This window comes from Hevea brasiliensis, chromosome 11 (assembly GCF_030052815.1).
Source record: "Hevea brasiliensis isolate MT/VB/25A 57/8 chromosome 11, ASM3005281v1, whole genome shotgun sequence".
Taxonomy (NCBI): Eukaryota; Viridiplantae; Streptophyta; class Magnoliopsida; order Malpighiales; family Euphorbiaceae; genus Hevea; species Hevea brasiliensis.
The window spans coordinates 4303670-4325229 of NC_079503.1; the positions used below are offsets into that span (position 1 = coordinate 4303670).

Below are 21560 nucleotides of genomic sequence, written 5' to 3' on the forward strand. Positions count from 1 at the left end.
AATCTTAGAAATCATATAGTTTCATTTAGAAAATATAAAGTTAAAGTCATTTTGATATTTTTTTTTATAATCAACTGTTAATTGGAAAAAAAAATAAAATAAAACGACTAAATTATAAGTTTTGCTGAATTTTAATAACAAAATTGCTTTGTTTCAAAGACAAAGTTGTAATTATTATTTAACCTCATGAATTAAATTGTAATCTATGCAATAATTATTAATTTTAATAAAATAAAAAAAAAGGAAAGATATGAAGTTGCATTAACATCCCAAAGGTACACTATCAATATATCATTAATGCATAATCTGTAATACAAGCATTGACATTCAATGTAATTTTCACTAAAACTAACCTATACAGTAAAATTGTGAGCTATTCAGTGGACTAACCAACAGAGACATTGGCAACGAGCACATATTTAAGTAGGGAAACCCACTTTCGATAAATTGCAGAAATAATGATTTCCCACATATAAACAAGGACTAAATAGTTCTATTCCAATTTCTTCTATGCTTCACTTAATAGACTACATATCTATCTTTTTTTCCTCTGTTTTTTTAGGTTTCCAAAGCTGGATAAACACATTCTAGGAAAGGTGTATAAAAAGAAGTCTATACCTATTTAATGGATGGATGCCATCATCATTGCCAGAATACTTCTGGGTCATTACTATATAAACATTGATCTTGAATTTCTTGGTTAGCTACATGGCAATTGATAAGTCGTGCTTCGATTATTTTACACAGCAACAATCCAGAAGGAAGCATCCACCATTCACTTTCATCCCTGCACCATGCCAAAAACACATGCACAACTCAAATCCTCACTAACTGCCCATACTCAGCACTAAACTAGCTATAAAATATAAATATCGAAACTGTATCGACAGTAACAAAACCAACTTGGAACTCACACACTGAAATTCCAGGACTGAAAGCTCAAATGTTTTTTACTTGATTGGATCTTATAATGGACAAATCCACATACAAAGTCACTTACCTGTTACAAATGAGAAATATAATCAAGAATTTCAGAAAATGAACCTACAGGTGGCTGTACACCTTTCTATAAAAAAAGACATGAAAAGGGCAAAAACCAAAAGGACATACTGGTTAAAAGTAAATAAAGCAGCATAAATAAACATAAAAGTAGAAAGGGCTTGTGCTGCTAGATACTAAAAATTGGGCAAATGCCACTAATCACTCAGAATTTCATAAAAGGAACCTTTCTAAAGAATCTAGATATTTTGATACGAGATATGTCGTTGAATTTCAAGAAGATGAACAAGGGAAGGCGGCAGCTTCCAGAACTGCTTATCAGTTTTGTGATAAATTGCCAAAAAGAATGCATATTTTCACATTGAAATTATTACAAATAAAACTGATTTGCATTTAGTCCAGCTTTTGTGTCTGCATTTTCATCAATTTCAAGTTAAGCAAGGTACATTGGGTATTCAAGAAATGTCTTGAGAACAACTTACAACATTGATTAAGGATGTTATGTTCCACAAAGCATATACACGTGCCAGAGCAGCTGATCGCCAAGGTCCATTGACTAAACAAGGCATTGATTCCAGCTGGAAATGGAAACAGTATACCCAGAGGAAGGATAAATAAAACTAACAGGAAATTAAGCAGTGAAATAGAATACATCTGGAGCAAAGTTAGCAGGACTAAGCTAATATCCGCTAGTAAAAGTATAGAGATGAACAGACAAACAAGATCCTGTGACAACAACAGAGAGAATCAGAAAAGCATCATAGATGTTCATCTGGAATCTGACTATTGGAAAAAAAAATGATCAGCACATGCCAAGATTACATTACAAGCATTTGAATTACCTGATGACCAACAGGTTTAGAATTATGAAAGATGAAAGCAAAAGGATAACATATGGTCCTCCTTAATTTTATTGTTTGTAAATTCTTTGAATCCAAAATGCCTCCAAAAGTCCCTCTGCGTTTCATTATCTGTTCACTTACTTTCTGGCACTCCAGTCGCCTATCTCCATGCACTCTAGGCAAACTGTAAATTACAGAGGGAGAAAATATAAGCTAAAATGAATACAGATGTGGCACCAAAAGAATTAAAAAGAAAGTTTTACCATGACTGTCTCCCAGGTAACAAAGATCCATCTTGACCTTCAGTTGATAGAGAAACACCCTCATTCTCAGAAGCACCTATGACAAGCCCAAACTGGCAATGCCCAGAAGATGTAGGCTGAAACCATGCAAGATCAACATGTACACCATATGTACTTAAAGCTGGATTTGCATGTGTTTCAAGCCAGCTAATAGCATGACCAAAAGTAATCTTTAAGTTTCCACATCGAACCAAGCGTAATTGAGCATTCAGTCCAGCCACTAAACGATACCAAATGGTTGGAGGAACAGACTGGAAAAAAGAAAAACAAAAAAATTATATGCAATCATTCCAACAGAAAAACACAAGAAAAAGAATATTAATGTGCATGAGCGCGCATGTGCTGGGAGAAGGGATAACTTATGAATTCAATAAAACAATTGCTCTTGATATATGAAAAATAGCAAACCTGGCTCAGGAGGCTGGTGAGAATATTGTCACTGTGAAGGGAGAAAGGAGACATATAACTTCCATCTCCTCCAAAAACTAAAGACATGGGAAACCTTTGATGTAGACAGGGAGGGATATCAGCTCTCTTTTCATCTCCACCAAGGAAAAAATACACATATGCAACCATTAGATCAGAAGTTGCAGCCACCTGCAGCATGGCATCATATACATCAATGCAAAAGCTGTTGCTGACAATGAGATCAATATTAGACGTAGATCAACATATGCTCCAGAGAACTGCTGCGTGAAAGAGTAAATCAAAGCCAATTAATCATTAGTTCATCTTTCCCCTTTCCCCATTTGTGTAAAGAAGGCTCCTTGAAACATGCAGTTCATGACTCAAAACCATATATAAGAGACACTCAAATTGTCAAAAACCCATTGATATTGAAGAACAGAAGTCCTTCCTAGTGAAGAAAAGAAAGGAACATTTAAAATCACATTCAGAATGCATCTAAACAAACCTTAAGCCCTTCATAGAGAGCACATGAGCGGCAAGAGCATAAGCAAGCATGATCATATTCTGATCGAACAAAATCGCGGAGTTGTTGTAATTTCCTTTTGCGACGCTGCTGTAGCCAGGACCATGCTAGTGGATATGCAAGAACAGAGAGAATGCTGTAGATTGATCCTTCCCACCACTGATAAGCAGCCAAACCATTAACGTCATCCACGAATCTATTGAATACATCCTCATATCTGTCATGCAGTTGTCATATTTTAAAAAAATCCATACAAAGATAACTATTGATATAAGCCTATGAGCAAAATTAATAGACTTCAACTTCCCATATACAACAGATACAGAGAGGTAAATACAACTATAATAGATAGTCACCAGTTCTAACTATCAAATTCACTAGACAGAGAGAAAGCTTACACAATTTCAATCACTTGTTCAGGAGGACAGTGAGGTAGATGACAAGGCTCACTGAAAGTATTTGGACCCATAAAATACATCCTATGCACGTGACTCTGGGATTCTTCGGTTCTATTTGTTTCTAATACCTGAAAGACAACAGGATCATCATCTCAGATCATAAGTAAAGAACAGCAGTGAGCTTTTCATCTGGCATACTGATAAAAAATAAACCAATGTTTGGAAAACATCTAACCTCATTCAATGACTCCAGGAATGGAAAGGAGTGATCTATTCGAGATTCACGTTGAGGAGGCACAAGAGAAGGTAATTCATCATCAGCAGCATATTTCATCCGTGCAACACTAAGCACTAAAGCTAACAGGATAAGAAGACCTAAGAGAATAAAACTGAATAACCATGGACAGCCAAAAGTATATACCAACTCTTCGAGAGCCGTATAACAGTTTGGCATGTGATATCTGTCAGAAATGCACTTGTATGGACAAGGTCTTTCAGTGACACCATCTGTTAAATATTTGATTGTGACACACACAGTTACACACACACACAGGTGAAAACTGCAAACCATAATATGCTATAAAACTTTCAACATTTGGGGCAAGTAAAATTCAATCACTGCCAAATACATATTCAAGACACTAGGAAGTAACCTTTTTCAGGAAATTGCATATCTCTGCCTGTATGTGTGTGGTTTTAGAGAAGGGGGATGTGAGGGATGAAACAGCATTCACAAAAATAATAGTCACCTTAAGATTACAGAAAAGCCCCAAAGAGTAAATTTTTTAAGTACTTTGAACAGCAAGATATATAACGCGACTTGGAAGCTCATACAATGGGCAATTATGACAAAGCGCTTTATCAGATCCACTAACATTCTTGAAAGTCCCAACAGGGCATTCCTGTAGAGCAATTTGAAGCAATTAACCAAAAGCTAGGCATCTTTGACTAATCCATTAACAAGGAAGCATTATAAATGGAATCAATAAACAGTAAGAACCCTGACTGATTATTTTATAGATTTAACTATGAATTTTCAATTAAGAGATGTACAAATACACCTTGCTAAATGGGGTTCTCAATATAGGCAAGCAGAATGAGATTTTAAAATATATCATGGCTAGTGGTTCTAGAAATTCTACAAGCATAAGGCCATTAAATGTACAAAATATTCAAATGACACACATGAAAATGAAATTGATAAGATGAATTTGAAAAAATACCTCACAAAATAAACCATAAAGCCCTTTTGGACAGGCCTTTCCAGTAACAGTCCCATTTCCACCAGCATGACCCTGACCTCTACCCAATCCTCCCCTGCCATTAGGAAAACAAAAAGCTTAAAATCAACAGATTTCAAAATAATCCATCCATGAGCATTTTTATAACAACCAAGTAGGAATGCATGAGCGTATATAAATTAGAACCACCAAAACATTCAGTTTTAAGTATAATTTATAATTGTGAGGAGATTAAATAATCAGAACTACTGTATGGTAAATACACTGCTTAATACAAACCTAGTCTGCATGCTTCCATTTGCAGTTGCAATTGGCAGATATTCATCTCCAACTGGAATATCTGACCAATGAAAGTGGACCCTTCCGCCACCTCCACCACCACCCCCATCAGGACTGCCATGCCCTCCAATGGTTGAGATAGTAGATGAATTACCAAGTGCCAATGTATGAATAAATAAAAGAATGGTTCCACCAAAACCACCTTCAGGACCTACGTACGATGTCATCCTAGAATTCTTTTTCTTGATGTCCTCCCCAAAGCTTTCTCCATCAGCTCTAAGTGAACCGTAAACAGACAACCTAGACAGCGCATGCTCCACAGAACCCATCACTGTTCAAGAGGAGATAAAACAATGATCCACAAATCCTCAATGAGGCAAAGTAATAAAACCAAATGCTCCCAAAAGTAGGGGCAGAAGAAGGAACATTAAATTTAAATGATATCCAAAATCTAACTAATGAAACTAACCATTAATTTGTATCATATGCAAATTAAAGAACATATGCAGCTAAGAAATTATACAATAAACCATCAACCACTCATAACCACTGCAATAATTGGAGGAAGAATAAAGAGCATGCAAATGGCAGACCACTTATAACCACTGTCCTCAAAGGTGAGCTAAATACTAGCTATAATTTCCACAAAAGTAGAGTTCTCCAGTTCATGCAATTTTCAATAGCTTCAGAATCATGTATAGAGAATTATAACAAGTTAAAAAGTTACCTGCTTATCATAATCTGCAAACTTACCTATTATACCACCACCTGCTGTTACCCCTGATAGATTTCTATTTCCACTACCGCTACCAAGTTCACAAGGCAATCCAGCATCTCCATATGTAACACCTCCCTCAACAGAAGTGCCATTATAATATCCATCCCCGCCTTTGCCACCATGCCCAGCACCCCCACCAAGATCATTGTCAGAAACTTTTCCTTTGCCCAAGCCACCTGTGCAGCCTACATAAAGTTCAGATCAAGCTTCAATAAAAAATAAAATGTACTCCTCGAGTGCACCATAATCCTAGCTCAAATATAAGATTGTAGAATGAGGGAAAAAAATCTTTGAAAAAATTCTCCATTTCTCATTGCTTCAGTCCCATGTCAGTAGTATCACTTCTAGTGCCATTCCTTTTTAGTAGGAAAGAAGTAGATGCTGTACCCAGACCAGATGCACTGATTGCTCCGGAAGACTGAACAACTACATTTCTAACCCAGTGAAAATGAACTACAGATCCTGTTATCATGCCTTCAATGATAACATCTTCAACTCAACAAATCTGCAGTAGCAAGATGAGCCAACTGTTTCTAAGAAACACAAAAAGAGTCTATCACACTACAGTTAATCATCCACTAATCTGACCAAGAAAAGTCCTTAGTGCTCAATCTGGCAAAAGGAACACCTGAAGAGTGAAGGACAGTGAAGAGTTCACATTACAATCTTCAGGAGGATGAATTAGTTCCATAGGGCAGTCTTGAAGATCACAGTAGAGCCGCGGTGCCCTATTATGAGTAAAAAATAAATATCATACCAAATAAACAGCGGCAGTGTTTCACTATCAGCTCTTTATGACAGACTTACATATCATTCTCACTGGCATTCTCCAACGGACCTCGAAGAACAGAGCCGGGTCCAACCTTAATGTTGTGAAGAGAAGATTAATGGCATGAGTATTAAAAAAAAATGAACTTAAAAATTGATCAATTCTGTATCTCTATCCAACTTAAAAGTATTAAGGAGAATGGAGATAAAGAATCATATCATCTCTATCTCTAGCTAGTTAATAACATTAGTTGATAACTTTTAAGTTTTAACCAAATGGAGCTGTAATCAAGTTGATGAATTTCAAAATATGAAGAGCATGAACAACAAATGAGAGGCAAGCTAATTCAAAGTTCCAGGCAATCATCAACAACATAAGCTAATTAATAAGATAAACTGAAATTTACAACTATAAAAAATTTTACATTTAGTCTTAAAAGAAAACATGTGCATACCAAAGCACAATAGTATCCTTCGGCTTACATTTATACTGAAAAATAATGATAAAATCAGGCGTTGTGATTCAATCATGTCTCCTGGTCCAGACAAATTCAAAAAGCATTGCCTATGAACTCCCAAATTTGCATTAGAATGTATCACAGAGGATTCCTAAGGAAAGACACGTTATCATTATTCTAGATAGTGAACAACATAATCAGGATTTCTGGTTACGAAGGAAGATTTTGAAGGTGAAGTACCTTGAGAACAACTAAATTGATGGCCTCCAGCAAAGATGTTGCTACAATTGCATCACCATCCCCATCTATAAGCATTTTGGAATTCCACATCAAGTGTATTTTAACAGACATGCGAAGAGCTCCATATATCTAATTCAAAAGTACAAACTATCAGTACTACAAACAGAAAAATAACAACCTTTTATGCTGATCATTTCATTGCGATACAGGAAATTTATAGCAATTAAATAAATAGAAGTATGTCAACAATAAGGAAAGATGGCGGCAGAAAGTGTTTGACACTTGCCTTAACAACAGAGTCGCCCATTAGAAGTTCTTCTGCCATCAACTCAAACTCTGATGAGGCATAACGCGCAAGGCCAAAGCTCAAAACTGCACCACATGATAAACTAATTTGTCCTTGAACCTGTAGATAAAACATCAGCATAGCAAATGAGCTTGAAAAGTATGAAAATTGAAAAGGAATATAAGTGAAAGTTTAATAGAAGGATAGAGAGAATATTTTGAAGGATTATCATGCAATTCGACCATAAAAAGGATAGACTATAAATAAGTTAACTATGACCCAGAATATTAGGTAGTAATAATCACATAGAAGGAGTAGAAAATAGCTGTCCAGGACATTTTGAGACCTCCAAATACAAAAGCAGCTATTGAGTAAGGCTGTTGAAAATTGGGTGACTTAGAAAAGCAAAACAAGGCACAGCCATCCAGTCAATATTATGTATAAACATGCAAAAGCATCAAAATATCACCTACAACACTAAATTCCATAAAAATTTCTAACCTCACCTTTCCTTATCTTTTTGTTTTGTGTTTTTATGTATGTTAAACTCACCACTCTTTTCACACATTGCTTTATCCTGTGAAGAGCTCTTTAACAACTACTTCGCTCAAGGTTTATGTAATTATAATATGTTCATGGAAATGAAACAAGAAATTAGTTGTCAATAACTTGAACACTACTCCAAAATAATGGAACAGAAGCCTTGGCATGATTCTGAATATAAACATTCGTCCAAAGTGGCTGTTTGGGGAACTCCAACAGAAGTGTGTCAGTACTGGTGGGCATGTTGTTATTGCTAACCATAAGACTTCGAGGAACAGCATCATAATATGTCCCTGCAGCACCTGAGTTTGCAGTACAACCAAAACTCCTTCCACCTGTAAACAAAGCTCATGATGGGAATGACAATGCAATGTATGATCAAATAATTGTAAAAAACAGTGTCAAGACTCCTTTGCAGTGACAACAAGAGAAGGGAAGAAACCAGGTGGGTTGAGGGAACAAGGGCCATATCGTTAAACTTGCTGGTAGATAAAAACAGCACAAAATCAATAGAACAACAATATATCACGAAAATTTGAAGATGAAGAGGTATTTTAGTTCAAAAAACATAAGATTGTAAATATATGCTTTAGACCAAAACGTATTGGTCACCTCATCATGGGACAGAGCATCAATGGGAGAGTCCAAATAACCATTCACTATGAGAACTAAGGAGATTCCAGGAAATCACGTTAAAGAATAGAAATCTTCACAACACATGGAAGTTCTCTTCTGGATGTCTAAAATCAGGTAACATAACTTTTGTTTTCAAACCTCAAATTATAATTTCAGAAGGAAGACTAGAAGCCATCCATCATCCCCTTCCCTGTTCTTACTCTAAAGGGATAATATTAACAAGAAATTTGACAAATATAGTATGCTGGAAATATACAAGCCAAGGTCAGATGGTATAGTTTCCCATGTGCCAAAAGTTCAAATTACAGAAAGAACCCCTTTCAACCAACAGCCAGACGCTTTATTTTCATCCACAATGAGCATAAAACAAATCAAAATAAATGTTAGCACTAAAATATATGCATAAAAAAAATCCCTTCTTTCTTTGCTGTTATACTATCACAATTTCCACAAAAGCACGAAGAAAGCCCAATGTCTTAGGTTCTACAAGAATAATGATGATGATGATGATAATAATGCAAAAAAGACGAAGACATGGTCTGAGTCATACCATGAACAAAGAAGTCTGTATCATCATGTCTGCTGAAAACATTGATAGCAACTCTCCCACCACCACCACCAGCAAATCCATTACCCCCCGAAGCACTTATCTTACCAGTTCCAGTGCTGTTCCTCATTGAAGAAAATTATTCCTTGGGAAGATTTTTTAGCCACTTATGGATAACACAATTCACAATGAATTCAAAAACCAGATCCCTGCTAAAGTGAAAAAAGCAGTAAAAATTAAGGTCCCAAATAATGCGACAAACAGCGATAGTTGATGGTTTATCAATATCTCCTATATCACACTGACAGTGACCTATCTAATACAGAGAGTCCAGGATTAAGAAGGAACACCTCCCCTGTTTCATAGTTCATCAACCCGTAGTTTACCTCTTATCACAGCACATCTCAAATTTTAAAATCAGTTTTTGTACCAAATTACAGTCCTTTTATTCTACTCTTGCAAATGCTTCCATTACTTGACAGTTGACACCACATCCTTATCAATAAGGTATGCCATTGAAGATTTAAGAAACTCTACACTGACCACAACCATCTTGGAAACATAACTCTATAGGGAATCAAGTTACCTGACACTGCCAGTAATTCTGCCAAGAAGTACAAATTACATGCAAGGAAATGAAGGAAAAGAAAAATACTACCAGTACACACTTGAATAAAACGATACAAAGCGGGACAAGCTTCACCAACTCCATTAACCGATATCACAAAGAAGAAAATATCAATTTACTGGCAAAATGTTTCACAAGAATCTAATTTGTAAAACGCAACATTACTCTAAGTGCAAAACAAACATATGCGCAATATAATCCAACAAGAAGAATGACAAACCCATCAAATTGAATTTAGATAAATAAAGGGACTTAAATTCTGTGGGCCTTGATATTAATGCTGCCACCAGACCCGCCTCCAGCTTTGATGCCACCATCACCGCCAACAAACTCCCCCCAACATCAATCTAGCTGGTCACGTCAAAGCCAATCCTCCCACCCCCTTCCCCTCCGTAATTCTCTTCCTTACTCGTGGTCCCTCCTTTGCTCCCATTACTCCAGGGTTCCTGCAAGTGCGACCACGAATACGCGTCCCCTCCCCAAACATCGTCCGGCAGTTTCGTATTATCCAAAACACAACTCGCTCCTCTTCCCCCATGGTCCTCGCCAGCCCCCTGCACCCCTGACGGCGTCCCGCTGGTCTGAGGCGGAGGATCCCCGGCCAAACCAGTCACATTTATCACCGAACCCACACTTAAGCTCACATTATAAGCAGTAACCGCAACAGTTCCCGCTATTATCGTAGCGTTTTGGCCTAAGCTAAAATCCTTAGTCATATTAATTAGAATGGAACAACCTCCAATAGGACAGTTCAAAACGACACCAGGAAGTATATCTAAGGTGCCGTTTCCTTCTATATAAACATCATCAGTAAAATTCAAGCTAGAATCCAGCTTGCAAACAGTATCAAGAGAGCCAATTCCTCCAAGACCCCCCTGGCAAGACAGGGACGGAGGGTGAGGAGGCGGGGCCGGCGGTAGCGGCGACGGAGGAGAATAATCTCCGTGAAAGGAAACGATATCAGAGGCGAAGATGGAAAATTCATCGTTAGGATCAGTAAAAGCTAGACAAGGGTATATGGGTATGAAAGCATTGAGAAAAAAGACAAAAACAAGAGATGATAAAGGATTAGGAACCATTTAAGCAAGGGAATGATGGTCATTACATGGATATAAAACCCTAGAAATTCTGAGAATTGAAAATTGGAATTTCAGGAGAGTGAAGACCGTTGGAGGCAGTTTAAGGAATGTTTGTTTGGATGGCACTGGAGAGACAGTTTAAGACCCGTCCGTAGCGCCACGTGTATAGTTTTTACTTTAAGCATTGTTGTTAAATCGGGTCAACCCAATAAACCGTAACCCGACATAAAATTGAACTAATTTTCTCGTTAAGGCTCCGTTTCTTTTATAAAAAAAATATTTTTCGTATTTTTTTAATATTTAATAAAAAAATATTATTTTAATAAAAAAATTAATTTATTTTTTTAAAAAATAATTTTATTTTTTTAAAAAAAAATTACTTTCTATTTTTTAAACTTTGAAAATCTTTTCAAAATGTAATGTAAAGTTGTTAATGTATATATAAAATAAATAAATATTATTAATTTAATATTATAATTAAATAATAAAAAATATTTTTATAAAAAAATTTTTAAATAATATTTTTTATAAAAAATATTTTTTATATATAAAATATATTTCATGATACAAATGAAGTCTAAATCAAATAAAAAGGTAACTTGGAAAAGAATAAATTATTCATGCTCCATTGGTCTAATGACTTGATGATTTAAAATTTTTTAATTTAAATTTTTAAAATATTAATTATATTAATATTTTAATTTTAAAATTAAATTTATTATATTTAGTCAATGAATAATATATTTTTTAGTTGTTATTCTTTTATTTATAATAATACAAAAAATTTATTAAAATATACATTTATTTTTATTTTTAATATATAATTACTATTTTATAAACATTAACAAGATAATTATTAATTATAATAAAATTTTTATTTTATATATTAACTATAAATGTTGAGAATAAAATATTTAAAATTTAAACATTTTTAATATTTTTATATAAATTTTAAGAATATCATTAAGAATATGTAAATGTAATCTAATAAATTTTGAAATATTAATTTTAAAATAAAATTTAGTTTATTAAAATTATTTAATTATATTAATAAATATAATATTTAATTAATTTTTTAATAAATCACTTATTGGACTATTGATTCACCGATTAAATCAGTAATTCGTCAATTCATTCCCTCAATTGAGGCAATATTCGAGCCGAATTTAATAATTATGATTTTAATTCCTTCTCATTTCTAGCTCCTTTCCGGGTCTCAAGTTTTTCTTTGTAGCTTTTTTATTTTTAATATTATAATTTAATATTGATTTTTTATAATATTTAAAATCATATTATAAAATTTTATTAATAATAGAATTTTTAATTAATTATGTGCAATAGAATTTCATCAAATATATTATCATCCAATTTCATTAATTATAAAAATTATTTTAAATATAACTTTCAAAAGTATATATATATATATATATATATATATATATATATATATATATATATATATATATATATATATTAATAAAATAATAATTTTATCAATTTTTCCTATTGACTAATATTAATGAAATAGGGAAATATTTGAATTATTTGGTTAATTGAACTGCTCACTTAAGCCCATTTTACTAAAATTTAAATTAATGTAAAATTTTGCATATTAAATTAATAAAATTAAAAAAACACAGTTTTTAATCCTTTGGCTCTGTAAGAAATATATGAATGTTAATTATAAATTAATTTTTATTATTTCCAATTACTATATCTAAATATTTTTCTTAATTATAATTTGAATAATAATATTAAATAGATCCTTTGTTCTAAAAATATCAATATTTACGCATTGTTTAAGAAAAAGTAGGATAAAATAATTTTTTTAAAGTAACTTTATTGAATAGAAAACACCAAATGTTTCATTCTAATTTCATATTGAGAGCAATCGTTGCAAAAATCTCAAAATCAACTTTTAAGTATTTTGAATTTTATTCACCTGCAGTAATGATTGATAATAAAAATAAAAATTTATAATTAATGTATATCATTAATAAATTTAATTTTAAAATTATGAGATTTGGATATAATTGTTATTATTAAGGTTGGGATATATAGGCTAAAATAAAAAAGAATCGGTTACTATTTAAAAGCTTATTCTACTCTATTTAGATCATTTTTATATAGAATATTTTTTTCTCTTATGAAAATATTATATTATATTTATTTTGTTATTCTTAGTAATATTAATGTACTGTCAAATTTTTTATATAAAAAAATTAAAATATATAATTTAAAATTAAAATGTTTGAATATAATTGCCAAGTGAAAAAGTTCTATTTTTTTTGTCAAATTGTCCTTGGAAGTAAAACCATTTATGATTTTAATTAAAAATTTTATTTTTTTTATTGTTTAAAGGAAGTGAATGGTTTTAAAATTTTTTGAATGTTTTAAAGATAAATTATAATTATAGATTTAATGAGTTATAAATAAGATTTTTTAGAAAAAATTTTTTTATTCAATGGAAATAAGATGAACCAAATAATAATTAATCAATAATTAATGAACTAAACAAGGAAAATAAAATAGTCATCACCTTCTCCCCTCATTATAAAAGTGAATATTATTTAAAATAAATAGGCGTGGAAATTCTAACTTAAGATATTTTCACTCCCTACCCTTTAAAGGTAAAAGAACAATCAACTACCTGATTGAAAAATATTAATAGAAGTTTTTTAAAATTATAAAAACTATATTTTATAAAATTATGAATTATTCTAAATATAAATTTATAATTTTAAAATCTAAAAAAAAAACCTCTATGTATCTATATTAAAGTTAAAGCAAAGAAAGGCGACCCTTTCTTTGTTTACCATCCTTATTTAACTTTTTTAAAGAATTTTTGAGTTTTTGCTTTATTTTTTTATATTTTGATTGGACCAATTATTATATTTTCTAAATTAAAAAATTATTTGTATATAATTACAAATTATGATTTAGAAATATAACTATATTAATTACATTTACTGTATATTACTATTTTTTTTAATTTTATGGTTTTTAATATTTAATTTTTAATTATTGTTTAGTCTCTTATTTATCTTTTTCTAAGAATTTTTATTCTTTTTTTTTCTATATTTTAATTAGGCCAATTAAAATTTTTTAATTTTTTATTAATTTCTATATTTTGATTAAATCGACTAGTATATTTTTTAAATTAAAAATCAATATTTTTATATAATTATTAATCATAAATTAGAAATATACTATGTTAATTATATTCAATTTTAATAATATATACTTATTAAAATATAAGGTAAATAAAATTAAAATTTTAGTTTTATAAACCATTCATTTTTAATTATTTTTATTAATAAATTTATCAAAAAATATACATTTTTATAATAATCCGTGCATAGTATGAGAATACAACTAATTATCTTATATGAAAATCTTGCAATGTTACAGATTTTAGCTTTTGTGCATTTGTGATCAAATTCTTTGTTATTTTTGTGGCTTGAATTTTGGATATATTTTTTCATAGACTCTAATTGTAACCCGACCTGAAATTTTTCGCGTTGCGACCTGATTGGGATAAAAAGTGAGATTTATAGTGGTAGAGGAGGGCACGGGCTCGAAGCCTACCATTGATCTTCTTGGGGGTGCGGGGGCAACGCCCCCGCAGTATGGATCAATATAAATATTGTAATATTCTACCATTTGTGGTAGAGTTGTGAGATATTTGGGAAACACACTGGGGTTAGGGTTTGAGAGTTCTGATTGATTATATCTTGCTCTTTTCATCATAGTGAAACTTTTTTTCTCTTGTCTTACCTGTGGACGTAGACCTTACGGTTGAACCACGTTAAATTCTGTGTTATTCTTCTTCTCTTTTCAATACTGTGTGATTGTGCGATTTGTGTGTATGCCTTAGATTTGCATGCTTGTTATAACAAACTGGTATCAACGCTTTGTGCGCAAAACCTAGGGTTTATAGATGGCGTCATCTTCAACGAAATATGAGATTGAGAAGTTTGATGGTGGATCGAGTTTCAGTCTATGGAAGATTAAAATTAAATCTTCCTTGATCCTACAAGGTCTATGGAAGGCAATCAAGGATAACTTTCCAGAAGGTATGAAAGAGGTGGAGAAGGCTGATCTAAAGGAGAGAGCCTTGAGTGTGATTTTCATGAGCGTAACTGATAATGTCCTACGCAAGATTGCTGGTGAAAGCTCAGCATCTGCGACATGGAAGAAATTAGAGGAGTTATACTCTGTCAAATCGCTGACCAACCACCTGTATCAGAAGAAAAGACTTTACAATTTGAGAATGAGCGAAGGTACGCCCATTAAAGAACATCTAGATGAATTCAATTGAATCATTATAGATTTGAAGAATATTGATATTGAGATTGATAGTGAATATTAGGCCCCTATTGTGTTATGTTTTTTGCCACCCTTCTATGAAACTTTTGTTGATACTCTGTTGTATGGGAAAGATAGTATTTCACTAGACGATGTTAGTAATTCTCTAAAATCGAAGGAGTTGAAAAAGAAATTTCCAGATAATAGAGAAAGATTTAAGGGGGAAGGTTTGGTGAGCAGGGGAAGAACACATTCAAGGGAGGGTTCTTCCAGCAGGAAGAAATCTAAGGCCAGATCTAAGTTAAGAATGAAAAAGGCCAACTGTTTTGAGTGCGGAGAGCAAAGTCACTACAGTAGAGACTGTCCCAAGTTGAAAAATAAAAAGGAAAAGCAACCAGAAAGTTCTACGAATGTGGTTGATAATTTTATTGATTCTGATGGTGATGACAGTGCTGGAGAAATTTTATCTGTGAGTTCAGATCATGGACAAAATTCTTGGATTCTTAATACTGGTGCTACTTATAACATGTGTCCACACAGAAATTGGTTTGTCACTTACAAACAGATGAGTGGCAAGGTGTTTCTGGGCAATGATCGTGCATTATCTGTTGAAGGAATTGGTAACATCAGATTGAGGATGTTTGATGGCATTGTCAGAACTATAGAGTGTTGGCATGTTCCAGGACTAAAGAGGAACCTAATTTCTCTTGGGACACTTGACTCTCATGGATTCAGATACCATGCAGAAAATGGAGTTCTCAAAGTGTGCAAGGGCTCTATGGTACTCATGAAGAGCAGTTTGGTTTCAGGATTGTATTTTCTTCAAGGTAGTACAGTTTCAGGAGAAGCTGCAGTAGCATCCGAAAGCAATAATCAGAATCAGACTCAATTGTGGCATATGCGTCTTGGTCATATGAGTGAAAGAGGATTATCTGTGTTAAGCAAGCGGGATTTGTTGGACGGGCAGAAAACAGAATCTATGGACTTTTGTGAACACTGTGTGTTTGGCAAATAGACCAGGGTGAAGTTCGACAAAAAGGCAGTGTGCAAGACCAGAGGAACGGTGGATTATATCCACTCAGATCTATGGGGTCCTAACAGAATCTCTTCCAAGAACGGTGTCAAGTACTTCATGACTTTGATTGATGATTACTCTCGGATGGTGTGGGTGTATTTTCTGAAAACAAAAAATGAGGCATTTTCAACCTTTGCAAAGTGGAAGACGATGATTGAGAAGTAGACAGAAAAAAAGGTCAAGTGTCTTAGAACTGATAACAGGTTGGAATTTTGCAATCGTGAGTTCGATGCATTCTGCAGCAATGAAGGTATAGTGAGACATCGCACTTATACAAGGACACCTATAACGCCCTCACTTTAGGTAGTCCGTACATTCTACTGTTTCGATGACTAATGTCTGTTTGGACAGCCAGGATGTCTGGAACTACACTCAAACTAGAGTAAGGAAACATAAATTAACTGAATACAGACTAGATAAAATTAAAGAAAAGTAAAAGAAGCGAAGTATAACTGGGTTAAATGAGTCGGAGCCATGGCGATGGGTAACCGTACTGGGAAGTAATGGCGAAGGCAGTTGCTGACCCTAGACAGGCAAGAAACCCTAGAAAATAATTTTTAGGACTTAATTAAAGGCTTACTGAGGTATAAATGACATTAGTAATGTCAAAGAAAATTTAGGAGAATTTATTTATCGGTACAGACCAAAAATAACCCGATCAGTATAACGAATGGCATTTTGGTCATTTCAATTTCAAAGTTGAATTTTGACCTAAATGTCAATTAAAATAAGAGAGATTAAAAAACATAAAATAAATTAAATTATGAAAAATACGATTGAAATGGGAAAAGAAAAGAAAAGAAAAGGAAAGGAAATAAAAATTTTGAGGTAAGCATGATGTCACAATGACATCATTAAAAAGCCTAACTAATGGGAAATTAACAAACACATACTAAGGGATAAAGAAGACATAAAAAGGAGTCAAAATGAATTAAAAACACCCATCTTCTTCTTCCTCACTCTTCATGGCCGAACCTTGCTCCAAGAAGCCTCCCACCATTTTTGTTTGCTAAAGCTTGAATTCCCTAAGCTTTCTCCCCATAAAACCCTAAACACCCTTCACTAAAATTTATCCCTACACCAAGAGGAAGAGTTCGGCTGCCAAGAAGTGAGGAAATTCCAAGGTTTCCACAAGTCTAAGAAGTGACTATTAAAGGTTAGTACACTATTATGCTTCCCTCCTTCATTAAACTTTGAATTCTAGTTAAAAATGAGTTGAAATTTTATAAAATTAAAAGAAAATCATGAAAAAAAAGGGTAACCCTAATTTTCGGCGGCCATTAAAAGAGTTAGGATTTGTTGATTTTAGATTGAATTAATTGTCTATTAGAGTTATTTATGAGCACATGTGATAGACAAATTGATTGGATATGAGTTTGGTATATATTGCATATAAATTGAGTATAGAAGTTAGGATTTTTTACCTAACTTTGGAAACTTTGTGTATGGCTTGAAATTGATGTTATTGAGGCTATTTGTTGACTATTTGAAGTGCCATGAATGTAGTTAAAGCTTGGGAGTTTGGTAGAAATTGAAAATTGGGAGTGTGTTTTCATGCAGGATTTCTGGACTAATGAGTCCAGAATGTTTAGACAACCATAACTTGAATTGTGTTGCTCCAATTGGTATGAGGCCAATTAGAGATGAAACTAAGGTCAAAATGCCTCATTTTTTTGAAGATACCATGCCCAAATTCTGTCCAAAACTTGACCAAATTACTATTCCAATATGGCTGACCATACCCTAAACTCAGAAAAATGACCAAATGAACAGTACACATTCATTTGGCCATAACTCCATCTAGGCAGGTCTAAATGACCTGAATTTTATACCATTGGAAAGCTTAGACATAGGACTACAACTTTCATGAAGAACACAGAGCCCAAAAATGTCTCTAACCAAACCAAATTGCTGACCTAAGTTGGGACACAAAAACTGTCCAGAACCATATTGTCCAGAAATTACTAGACATAAGCCTACCCGACTAGTTTTGAAAAAAATGTCATAATTTGATCTACAAAATTGCAAATATAATGAAACCAATGCTAAAATTTTTATAAGATATAGATCCACAATATTGATGTTTTGACCAAAACCCAGAACCCAAGGAAACTGGGCCAAATTGCTTGAATAATTCAGCACATCAAAACCTGGAATTGACTAAACCACTACTTAACCCCAGAATAGTATTTATAGCATATCTCCCACTAGAAAATCCCAAATAGGATGAGCCAAACTGTTCTGAAAACCTAAGAGATAGGGCTTCAATTTTGATTTAAAAACTTTTCTCAAAATTTGAGTGTAAGAACCCTAAAATGGGAGTTAAAGCCACTGACCTGAACCTAGAATCCTGTTAACACAGGGTACTTGAGTTCAGGCCAGTTAACTTGCTATAATTAATTTTACAAGACCTGAAAAATTGTAATTCAAAATTCTAAGTAATCATAAGACATAGGGTAACAACGTTTATGAAGAACAATAGACTTAAAAGTGGCTGTAACATGTCCAATTAATTATACAAATATTTACTCTAGAATCTGCCTGAATCTGGACCCAGGAAGAGACCATGAACCAGTTATGGTTATTTAAATATAAATTGAGTTCTAAAACTTCAAATGACATGAATCAAAAAGGAAAACAAAGACAAGACATAGAGGAACAATTTCCATGAAGGAAGTGTGGCCAAATAGTGGCCACACCTTAACCAATTTGTTAGGTGATCTTAAGACATCAAATCTGGACCTTGAGAAAAGTTAATAAAATGACTTGTTATATGATATGAAGTGAATCAAATTGAATTGTTAAACATAAAAGTGACATGAATATGCATGTGGGACTTATGTTCCCATCATAAGTAACATAAAAATGTTATTAAATACAATTAGCACATAATATGAAACTATAAATACTTAATAACATTAATTTGCCCAAAGTATACCTAGACTTATTTATATAGTATGGATCAATTGGTATATCAATTAGAGACTACAGATTGCAGTACTGCCCATAGGAATAATCATTGATAGACAATATATGTCTAAGATGATTGTTTCACTGGCTTTATGCCTGCCCGTTGGCCATTTTGCCTGATTTTATTTCTGGCTTTACGCCTGTCTGCTGGCCTTGTGCCTGACATGATAGATGTATACATATTAGACATACGGATGTTTAACTTGTATACTCCTGTGTATCTAGTCTTTATAGTCTGTCATAGGTTACTTGGGCACAGATATGTGTAATACACTTAAAGTTTAAATAAATACATGAAGAAAGTACTAATATGAGTACAATAAGATTGAATATGTAATATATGAATAAAAAGATCCCGATAAATTGTTTGCTCCCAAAGTTTCATAAATATGTAATTAATTCAAAATTTTAGTAAATTTTATATGGAATAATTATTTCAATTATTAGTTATTTTTATTTCAATTATTGCACCACTAAGCAGAAATGCTTAGCGCGATGGATTATTTCCTCGCGTAGGTACAGGAGACTACCACCAGCAGTCGCAGCAGCAGCAGTAGACTCTAGCTAGGATCTTGACCAGATCTGCTACAGTATCATTGTCACCTCAGCAGTCCATTTGGTAGGGCTCATGTATATTTAGGTTTTTGCATTTTGGTTATTGTATGTAAGTAAACTATGTACATCATTTTGTGAATGTAAATAAATTGTAAATTATTGTATACAAATTTTATATGAATGTATGAAGTTTATATGAATGAAATGAAATTTATTTTCTTGAAAATTTTATGAGCTATGATATGATATAATGCATGGAAATGGATATGAGCAACGAGATGATGTATGAGAATATAAAATAGATATCAAATGTTTTTAACAGGTAAATAAGGAAATCCGCCATGCACTAATAAAATAGAGGAGACTTCATTCAGGTCTCCATAAAAATAAGATGTGATAAAAAAAAATTTCACACATAAGATAATATAATTAAATTAATATTGTATACGACAAGACAGGATAGGGTGCTCCAGCACCGAATATAGCACGCCTTACTCAACTACACTGTAGACGGGTGATGAGTGTTACAACACCACAACAAAATGGCATTGCAGAACGCATGAACAGTACACTTTGTGACAAAGCATGAAATATGCTCTCACATTTAGGATTGGGAAAGGATTTCTGGGCTGAAGCAATTAATACAGCTTGTTTCTTAGTTAATAGATCTCCATCTATAGCTATTGAGTGCAAACTCCTTTTGAGATCTAGTCCGATTCACCTGCTGATTACTCTCAGCTGAGAGTATTTGGTTGCCCTGCTTATGCTCATGTGAGAGATGATAAACTTGAGCCGAGGGCAAGAAAATGTATATTTCTAGGGTATGCATCTGGAGTGAAAGGCTACAGGTTATGATGCAATGATCCAAAGTCTCTAGGATTAATTATCAGCAGGGATGTGACATTTAATGAGTCTGCTTCATTGGATAGTCAGAGGGAGAAGTCAATAGCAAAATCAGATCACGGTGTCAAAGAATAGGTGGAGCTTGATATTGATACTTCAGCAGTTCAGTCCAGTGATTCAGAGGACGAGGTGCAAGATCCTGATCAACAAGAGGATGCACCTGAGCAATAGCAATAGGAACCATATAGCATTACAACTGGTAGAGAGAGAAGACAGATTAGACCACCGCAGAGATATGCATATGCAGATCTAGTTGCATTTGCCTTGTCAGTTACTAAGACAGTTGATGTGCATGAACCCAGCAATTATAGAGAAGCTATTTCGTGTTCAGATGCAGATCAGTGGGTCGGTGCTATAAGTGAAGAAATTGAATCTCTTCACAAGAATCAGACTTGGGAGCTTGTAACATTGCCTAAGGGACAAAAAGTGGTAGGTTGTAAATGGATGTTCAAGAAAAAGGAAGGCACTCCAGGGGTTGAAGCACCTCGATATAAGGCACAGTTGGTAGCAAAAGGCTTTACTCAGAGGGAGGGAATTGACTTTAATGAAGTTTTTTCTCCAATTGTGAAGCACAGCTCTATCAGAGTTTTACTTGCTATGGTTGCTCTTTATGATCTAGAGCTTGAGCAACTAGATGTGAAGATAGCATTTTTGCATGGTGAGTTGGAGGAGCAAATTTATATGAGTCAGCCTGAGGGATTTCTCATTCTAGGTATGAAAAATTATGTTTGCTTACTTAAAAAATCTTTATATGGTCTGAAACAGTCTCCTAGGCAGTGGTACAAAAGATTTGA

At 33.4% G+C, this 21560-nt stretch overlaps 1 pseudogene; it reads right to left on the minus strand.

Moving 5' to 3' along the window:
- Positions 1–418: 418 nt before the first annotated feature.
- On the minus strand, positions 419–11078 carry LOC110657733 (uncharacterized; annotated as a pseudogene).
- Positions 11079–21560: the final 10482 nt, after the last annotated feature.